Here is a 10,768-nt window from a genome sequence, read left to right on the forward strand (position 1 = left end):
TTATATTTGCAATGATGCGTGAAGTAAACAGACATAATACATACAATACGAGTTTATCCCATGGCTGTCATACAAGTATGTATGTATTAAATATCAAAATAATGGAAAATTCGAATAATTCTCCTTTCCAACATCACATGTTCATGTATATGACGTGTTTCAAATTAACCTTAATGTACTACATGTAGTCAAGTACTCTCAAATCGTATTTTCTTGTTAATTCGACCTGTTGATACTGTTTATAATGCTTTTTTTGTGATTTTTTATAAACATGGATCTTGTCTGTACACCAGCTTTGATTATTTGTAATATCTTCAATTTTTCACTTATTCTTACAACATTTAAATAAAATTCAAGATTATAAAAAAACGTGTTTTTTTTTCTAAAGTGCACATTGATTGGTTAAATATTTCTTAGTGATGTCCTGTGTTTGAATTTGTTTGTTAGCTTTTTGGTAATGAATGTTTGTCTCTTATATTTATTTAACTGTGCATATATATTCAGATATCGCAGATCAAATTTATTCGTTCATTGTGTAATCATACGTTTTTTGATTGAGTTAAGTCTGCCAATTGATATTTTGTCGTATGTTTTTCTATGTTGTGATGTTATGCTATTGTTTCAGAAAAAAGGGAGAAGGTTTGCATCCATTAAAACGTTTAATCCCGATGCAAATGTTTGCACCTGTCCTAAGTCAGGAATCTGATGTTCAGTAGTTGTCGTTTGTTTATGTAATATATACGTGTTTCTCGTTTCTCATTTTGTTTATATAGATTATACCGTTGGTTTTCCCGTTTGAAAGGTTTTACACTTGGCTAGTAATTGTGTGGCCCTTTATAGCTTGTTGTTCGGTGTGAGCCAAGGCTCCGTGTTGAAGGACGTACTTTTACCTATAATGATTTACTTTTTAAATTGTTATTTGGATGGATAGTTGTCGCATTGGCACTCACACCACATCTTCCTACATCTAAGTAGATATATTTAAGAAGCGTCAGGTTGTTATGCCATTTACCCTGGAACCATTGGTATACAAAAAAAACACGTACCATACCTACTTAAAAAATAAGTTTCATAACATTGGTATTTCACAGTTGTATATTTTACTTTACATATAACCTGTATACAATTGCATATAGTTCAGTAAATGAACACTTTTATTTAAAGGTAGATAAAGGTAACAGTAGTATACCGGCTGGCATAAATCAATTAAATGAAAACAAATCCGGGTCACAGACAAAAATCGCAGGAAACACACCAACTATAACGGAACAAGAGTAACACTAAACTGCTACAAAAACAAACAACAACATAAATTTGATATGGATTCGTTGATTACAACTGCAAAATTGCTTATTTTAAGGCGGACATTCTCTTTGGACTTTTTGGATTATAGCTCTTCATCTTTTATTCAAGCTTTAGATTTCAAAAAGTTTGGCCAAAAGCATCACTGAAGAGACATGTATTTCCGAAATACGCATCTGGTGCAAGAAAATTGGTACCGTTAATTTTATTAAGAAGAAAATGGTGGGTTAAACCTTGGCTTTAAAAAATATAACTGTACAAGAAATGACATCTTAATAAATAAAATTACGCTCATTTCGTTTGTTTTACTCTTAAATGATGAATAATGCTAATTTCTCTAATTTAGTACTAATAATCATCAATTGATATTGTGTTAATGTACAATGTCTACGAATGCCTTTTGTTGTCCCATTACAGGTATACATACACAAACTTGATTGCGTCGAGTTATCTTATAAAAAGTGTGTTCTGAATTTGAAACATTTTTTTTTTATTAAATATGTCAAATGTCCAGAAACTTAAAAACTGAACGGTCTTTTTTTCTGAAGAAGCCGTTATAGTTATGTATTCTAGCCATCAATGTTAGTTATGGTTTGATTAAGAATGTTTCCAAGAGCTAACAGAAAATTACCAGACCAGACTATACTTAAGGCAAAACTGGTGACCAAAATGGTTAAGTAGCCAAAATACTGTATTACTAGCCAATTGTGAACTGAACAATCGAATTATGCACTCGACATGTACATTTGACTCCAATCTTACTGACTAGGATGTTCAGTTTGACTACCAAATGTCTGTTCTATCAAACAGGAACTCCGACATGATTCACCAATAAGAAATTACCACCACGAAATATCTCTATAGTGTTTAAAGAGGCTTGAAACATCAAAGTAACACTTAATTAATTGACATTTCAGATCGAAAATACGCCGCCTGGTAGATTTTGTAAGTGTTGTACTTATACATGTGTAGATGTCGTATACCAATAAATCACAAAAATCAAACTTTACATTGTATATTATTCATTACGTTCTTATTGGTGTAACATGCAAAAATAGTTAAATGCGTTATAACTTGAAATGAACAATAATTGAGAACACAACATAATTCACTACAAAAGTGTTGTGAACTGTACATTTTTTAAATGTTAACTTTTAAAATGGATGTATTACAAATTGAAAAACAAATTATATAAATGTGCTCCAAATTACTTGAAAAGAATAGGTAATCGTCCCAATCCTCTGCACGGCATTTTATATTACATAATGACGTGACATACAAGCTAAATGATTAGTATAAAATTGAGAATGGAACTGGGGAATGTGTCAATGAGACAACAACCCGACCAAATAAAAAAAAACAAAAGCAGAAGGTCACCTACAGGTCTTCAATGTAGCGAGAAATTCCCGCACCCGGAGGCGTCCTTCAGCTGGCCCCTAAACAGATATATACTAGTTCAGTGACAATGAACGCCATACTAATTGTATGTATAAATGTTTCAGATGTATGCAAAGTTTTTAGTCTTAAATAGCAATATGTATGTTTAATTTTTTTGACAACGTTTAATGACTTAACTTATGTTTCAAGTGTTGTTTTGGTGTGTTTATTGGTATTTTTGTGTTTTTGTGTGTTTACGAGTATGCTTTATTTTGATTCCTCAAATAAAAAAAATGATTGTGTCTTCATTGTTGAATCTTACTAGAAATAAAAAGAAATAAGTTCGTGTTCAGAATTACTTAGCTCATTAGATCGACACTGACACCATTTATGTTTTTTTCATAAATGTGGGGTTGCAAAAATCAAACCATCGCATGTTAAACTCTGAGATGTTGTCCCAATGTCGTCAATCTATTGGTCATTTGCTAGTATGTAAGTTAACTAACAATTGAATGTGTATGATTTTCAACTTCATTTTGTTTTTCGAACATCATAACAAATACGCTTTTGTCGATTTGCGCATCTGTTAAGTAAATATTTATACTACGACAGTAATGTTAAAAGACTTTTTTGTTCTAGGAATTTTACAAAAAAAAAAATAGGATATAATAATTTATAGAATGTTAACTGAAGATACGGTATGTATGCCCGATAACATGACAGAGATGAAAAGACTCAGAAGATCATCTCTAGTAATAAACCTTTCAAAATAAATGCATATGTGTTGTTTTTTTTATGTGTAGGTCACATCTGTGAACATTAATAGTTTTTACTCTATGTTTAACTAATAACATTTGAATATGTTGAACAACAAAAAGAATGATAAATCTTTCAATATTATTTAACTTCTGAAGTAAAAGTTTGTTAAGAATTTCAAAACAAATCGGAGATTAAATGAAGAAAATAAATAGTTAATCTTTAGTTTGCGTAATGAGGAAAACCGATCGATTTTGTGTTATTAAATTTTTCCAAACCCAAGAGTTATGTAAAACATAATCAATCGCGTATTGTATTTCGAGCCTCAGACATATTATATAGATTATGCTAGAGTTACTATAGATCCTGTCATATAATTTCGTCTTCTCTGTACTATAGCATATATGTTATACACAATCATTTCAAGTCAATCAATAAAGTATGAGTGGATAAAAACGTACGCCTATGTCACTAGTTTTGCCAGCCTTATCTTTTGAAAAAGTGAGTACTAGGGGTTCAACACCATTTTGCCTACACTTTGATGGCCATTTTTTTTATGGAAAATAGATTTTCCGCAGAAGCCTTCTCATTCAAGTGAGGAAACTTGATTAGATACACTGCGCAATAAAACAGTTGTCGTGTGCCGATATGTTTATAAAACATACCTCACTTTCATTTTCTTTTTCAATACATGTATGTCGTAGAAGACACATATATGAATTTTTATTGATATTGTGTCCTCATCTGGATTTCTTAGTCATTTCCTCCGTTCTCACATAATGCTTCGCTATGATGCGATTCTCTATAACTGGAAAATTGCAAATGATTTCAAAGATATGTATAACAAATGTAAGTATGTTATAATGTATCAGTGTATTAGAGCTGCACATCGTGAACATAATTTGTATCTAACAATTTACATCAGGGTATATATAAATTAACAAAATACTTATTGTGTAAAAGAATTATAGACTGCTTACAACAACTAATACATAATGAATATAAATATCTCTTCAGAGTTGTTTCATTTGATATAAATGAAATGTCAACTGTTTAAAATTATGTTTTATTCATTGATTCTTCTGATTAGTTGTATGTTATAAAAACTAATGAGTCTACTCCCACTAACCACATTCTCCTTAAAATACCATTTACATCAGTGTCCTAATCTGTCATTAAATTGAACTATATGTGAACTTTCATACCATAAATTGTTGTAACTCGTGTAAGCTTAGCACCTGCTTGTCAATATAATTGGTTTTATAAAATAAAGATAATTGGGACTTCTAGTTATCATCGTTTTCAAGATCACATATTGCACGTATTTCAAATTATCTTTATGAATTGATTAAACTGGATTTTAATCAACCAGCGATATACTGTTCATTTCGATAAAACATCATACATATTTACATATGTTGTTAGTCTTCCCAATAATTGTGAAATGTTTAGGTAAATTTTGTGACCTTCGGAAAATAGCAAGGCGTATTCATAGCGACAATAACACATAAAGTAAATACCCATCGCAAGTCCTTCATTTAATAGTCCGTCTTTCCAGATATATTCACGTATCGTTTTTTGTAGGCTTAATACTGACATGCATTTACACAGAAAGTTCGCCCTTTAGTTCACATAAGGGCAATTCTAAGCTATGTGTGTCTCCAATGTATTTGTAAATGTACTAGTATACAAATGTATAAACAATTCAACGGGATATTTTGTGACAAACTAATATGTTGAACCAGGTTTTACGGCTAGCTAAACTACAATGAAGACATAACTATGCGTGGATTGACAATATAATTAGAAATGCAAGCAGTGACATTTCCCCCTTTAAATGCAAACAATGCAGAAATGATCTCATCCAACTAATAACAAAAATAATCAGAAAACATAAGACTCATCAGTGACGCTCAGATCAAAATAGTTAAAAAGCCAAAACAAATATAAAGTTGAGGAGCATTGAGGACCCAAAATTCCAAAAAGTTGTGCCAAATACGGCTAAAGTATTCTACTCCTGGGGTAAGAAAATCCTTAGTTTTTCGAAAAATTCAAAGTTTTGTAAACAGAAAATTTATAAAAATGACCATATAATTGATATTCATGTCAACACCGAAGTGCTGACTACTGGGTTGGTGATACCCTCTGGGACGAAACGTCCACCAGCATTGGCATCGACCCAGTGGTGTAAATAGTTATCAAAAGTACCAGGATTATAATTTTATACGCCAGACGCGCGTTTCGTCTACATAAGACTCATCAGTGACGCTCAGATCAAAATATTTAAAAAGCCAAAACAAATATAAAGTTGAGGAGCATTGAGGACCTAAAATTCCAAAAAATTGTGCCAAATACGGCTAAGATATTCTACTCCTGGGGTAAGAAAATCCTTAGTTTTTCGAGAAATTCAAAGTTTTGTAAACAGAAAATTTATAAAAATGACCATATAATTGATATTCATGTCAACACCGAAGTGCTGACTACTGGGTTGGTGATACCCTCGGGGACGAAACGTCCACCAGCAGTGGCATCGACCCAGTGGTGTAAATAGTTATCAAAAGTACCAGGATTATAATTTTATACGCCAGACGTAAAATATTCGTTTTAAAATGTGAAGTTTCTAAATGGATGCATTACAAATTGAGAAATAATTATTATAAATGTTTTCTTAAGTTCTTTGTAAATGTTATGTAATGGTTCCAATCCATTGCACTGCGTGTTAAATTACGTAATGACGTGACACGCATGTTAACTGATTTGTATAAATGTTTCAGATGCATACGAATATTTGTTTGTATTAAAAAGCCATCGGTATTAATTGTCTTACAAAAGAGGCGAACTGATACTGATCCCAGTAAATTATTACTACTTGTTTTTGCCTTAAAAACTTGGTTAAACTGCAGGTTTGAGATTAGTTAAGACGTTTTAATGTATTTTAGAGACTTTAAACTTGTTTCTATCAATAACAAACTATACATATATTCGTTAATTCCACCAAATAATCCTTCTTCATCCCAATGTGTAATTTACACATGTGGAGCAGGATCCCCTACCCTTCCGGAGCACCTGATATCTTCCCAACTTTTTTGGTGGAGTTCGTTTTGCTCAGTTTTCTATGTTGTTTCTTGTGTACTGTTATTTGTCTAATTAATTTTAAGCCATGGTGTTATCATTTCAGTTTCGATTTATGAGTTTAACTGTTCCTCTGGTATCTTTTGTCCCGCAGTCACTCTGTAACACGACATATTTACAAAGTGAAAAGTATGACGATTTTATATTTATTTTAAGAAACTTACAATCTATGTTTTTTTTTAATATATATTGTGTGCAAAACAAAATAATCCACTTATATGGTTCTTTTTTTGTGTGTGGCAACATGCAACAGCTATAAATACTTAAGCTTCATTCAAACATCAAGCTCACATTGAGGAAAATAAAATTAATTGAACCTTAGACGTATTATTATCTATGTTGTCAAGGCAATCCTGATCCTTGTTGAGGCAACTTTATAGAGAAACAACATTTTAAAACAAACTAGCATGCATATTTAAAGGTGGGCAGATGCATACAAAAAAATTCAATACAGCAACGTTTGTATTGCTTTTGTACAAAAATATAAATATATCTACGTATAACCATACGTATACGTAAAATGAACCCTTCAAACGTTTATAAACTGTGGTAAGTATTCTTGTCATATCTGCTCTAGTGTGATGCAAATTTCTAGCCGTATGGTGTGTTCTTAATGTCTCACATGTCTATTTAGTATCTGCCTAGCATGTGTTTTATTGCATTGAATTATAATACAAACTTCCGACTGGAGTATTATAAGAAAGAGAACACAAAGATGGAAATTCCAATTAACTTCAATTAAACTTCAACTTTTAAAATTGTTATACGATAATGACGGAAGTACCCATATTTGACTACTTTAATAAATTTTGTCTGTTTATTTAACGCATCAATGTAAATAAAATGAAATTTGATGATACTGTCATTAAATTGAGAGGGTTAGCGCTATAGAACCAGGTTTAATCCACCATTTTCTACATTTGAAAATGCCTGTACCAAGTCGGGGATACGCCAGCAAATATATTCAGATTATTTAATTGTATTTGCAGCATCACAGACGCACCTGCAGACAAACCACATATTTCATAACGGGTTTCTTTCCATTGTCCTTACAGTAAGGTTTAATAGAAGCTATGCAATTTGGTTGACCGTAATGGAATGTATGTGTCAAAAACACGACAAATACGTCCTACTGTTTCTGATTTTTCTTATTTTTGTTAAGGACAATAATGTTCTTGATATATGCTTCGAAAACTAGTTTTATTAGTAAACAAAACAAAATAGAATGTTTCCCATTGGCATGACGTGTATTATCACTGTTTCGGTTCGGAGTTCAGAAAAAAATTGAACAGAAGATTGGAAGAGTTTTACGTTCCTTACAAACTAGGTTTAAAGAACTTTTAATCAGTTAAATAGATGATAAATTGAACAGAAGATTGGAAGAGTTGTAAGTTCCTAACAAACTAGGTTTAAAGAACAGTTACATTGTAACCAGTTAAATAGATGATAAATTGAACAGAAGATTGGAAAAGTTGTACGTTTCTTACCAACTAGGTTTAAAGAACATTTATTCAGTTAAATAGATGATAAATTGAACCCTTCCATATTAAAACTTACTATGTTATTGATCACAAGATCTGCATTTAAAATGTTAATAACACATTAGTTAACTATTTCTTAATATAGTGTATGCAGATTCTTTGATAATTTGAATAATTGAAACCCTTATTAGAATGCACACCTGACTGTGTTGGTCCTGGTCTAGTTGTCTTTTAATAAAATATAATACTTAGTTTCTGTTTGGTCAATATTTTCATTTAAATGGAATCGTGACTTCAATGTTCTTTTATTAGAATCATTCCCTTTTAAAACCAATTTGTGTAGCATCTGTCGAAGGCAACAAGTTCAATGAATGAATGAAAATAGATATAGCATTACACTATGGTATTCCCATTAGGGTAAATTAATGGTGTACATATTATTTCTAACTCCGACAAATAGTAAAATATAACAGGATTCCTTAAAATAGCATACACGTGTCATTAAAAACAATTCTCCAGACAATATCAAGAGGAAGAAAAATCCTCATTTATATTTATGCCTTTTTGTGATTCTTCGTTACATTTGATGTTTTTATAGTGATATTAGATGATAACACAATATTGACTGCTGTACCCCTATTTTTGACATTTTTACTCTTTGAGTATGTTTGTTTTGTTCATACATCGTTGACAATGTAATGGAATTTGATGCGACTGTCATACAAGTGAGAGGTTTAGCTAGCTATAAAACCAGGTTCAATCCACCATTTTCTACATTAGAAAATGCCTGTACCAAGTCAGGAATATGACAGTTGTTATCCATTCGTTTGATGTGTTTGGACTTTTGATTTTGCCTTTTGATTTTAGATTTTCCTTTTTGAATTTTCCTCGGAGTTCGGTATTTTTTTGTTTTTACTTTTTACATAATGATGTGCCTGTCTTTTCTTATTTAAAAGGACTACATGTCTATCGAGATAGGTGCGGGTTATTCAAAAGTGTTCATCACATTTTTTTTATGTGATTTTGAATTGACAGAAACAAATATGACAGGCATTTCTTATAATTTATTTATCATTTAGATTTTAAAAAGGAGAAAACCATGAAAAAACGTTGATGACGTCACTGTCACATGACAAGATTATGTCTTCAAGCTGATAAGCAAAACAATGTCAGCCAATTAGATGATGCATCCAAAATTTAATTGGTTAATGATGATAAACTTATCGATTGTTTCGATATTTAAGGAGTAAATCTGAAGAATTTACCATAGCAACGATATTGTAGAGCTGGATATGTTTTTGAATTCGAACGTTACTGATGAGTCTTATTTTAAACAACATGCGCTTCTGGTTTAGATACACAATTTAATCTTGGTACTTATGATAAGTTAATTACGTCTATCAACGTTTAAGTTTGTTTTCAAATTGTACTGCTTTTTCAGTGTTTTCCACAAAAAATTAAATTGAAATATATATGTGAGTTTTAAGCGTATTAAGTTGCCAGGAATATGTGCATTTATACGAAGTAAACATAAAATCAAAAACATTATTGTTTTGCAAAACAGCAGAATAATGGCCGTGTTTGTGACAAAATGTCAACATGTTTTAAAACTTCAAAAGGAGTAAAACCGTATTTCTTTGTATTTGTTAAATATCCGATTCCAAATGTCAATTGAAAACAGTTCACACTTGATTCATTACAAATTGGAAATTGATTACAATATTTGTATTGATAAATCGTTGGAAAACAAGATGGGATTGTTTAATTCAAGGCAATGTATTTCAAATGATGCAATAATGTTACATTCATTTTTTATGATTACAGAAATGTTAAATAATTATGATGAAGCTTCTACACTCTTAAAAAAAACATATGAAATGATATCCAAACAACCAAAACAAACTAGACTGTGTTTATGTTTAACCAAAAGTCACAAATATCGTGTGTGTAGTTCAAAGAAAATCAATACACTACCGATATTTTAACAATTTGATGTAACATAATGTACACAAGTGTAACCCCACTGTTTACAAATGGGCTAATATGCAATTGCGTATTATGTAAAAGTTTGCAAAGTTAAGCATATTGGCTTACTACATACAATGAAAGCATATGGCATTGTGGGAAATCTTTTAAAATGATTCACTAGCTACCTATATCAAAGAAAACAAAAGGTTATCATTAATGAATCATCCTCTACTTTTTGCAATGTTTCAGCTGGTGTACCCCAAGGATCCGTTCTTGGTCCTGTATTGTTTATCATATATATTAACGATTTTGATGAACAGTTAACTTCTTTATGCAGACTATTTGCAGATGACACTTCGTTCAGCTACTCGGATCATGACGAGGAACTTATACAGTCAGTTGTTAGTCGTGACATAAGACAGCTGGATGAATGGTCAAGAAAGTGGCTTATGTCTTTCAATCCTGGAAAAACAGAAATTATGATGTTCTCAAATAATGAGATAAAAAAAAAAATAAGTTTACTATGAACAACAAAAAAATACCAATTGTGCGATTTCATAAGCATCTAGGGGTTACATTTAGAAGTGACGCAAAATGGAACAACCATGTTGAAAATATATTAAATAGTGTTAAAAAACATCTGAATATACTGCAAAAACTCAAATATCAACTAAGCCGACAAAATTTGGAAAAATGATATCTAGTATTTATTAGACCAATTTTTGAATATGCAACTGAAGTATGGGACAATT

This window comes from Mytilus trossulus, chromosome 11 (genome assembly GCF_036588685.1).
Source record: "Mytilus trossulus isolate FHL-02 chromosome 11, PNRI_Mtr1.1.1.hap1, whole genome shotgun sequence".
Lineage (NCBI taxonomy): Eukaryota > Metazoa > Mollusca > Bivalvia > Mytilida > Mytilidae > Mytilus > Mytilus trossulus.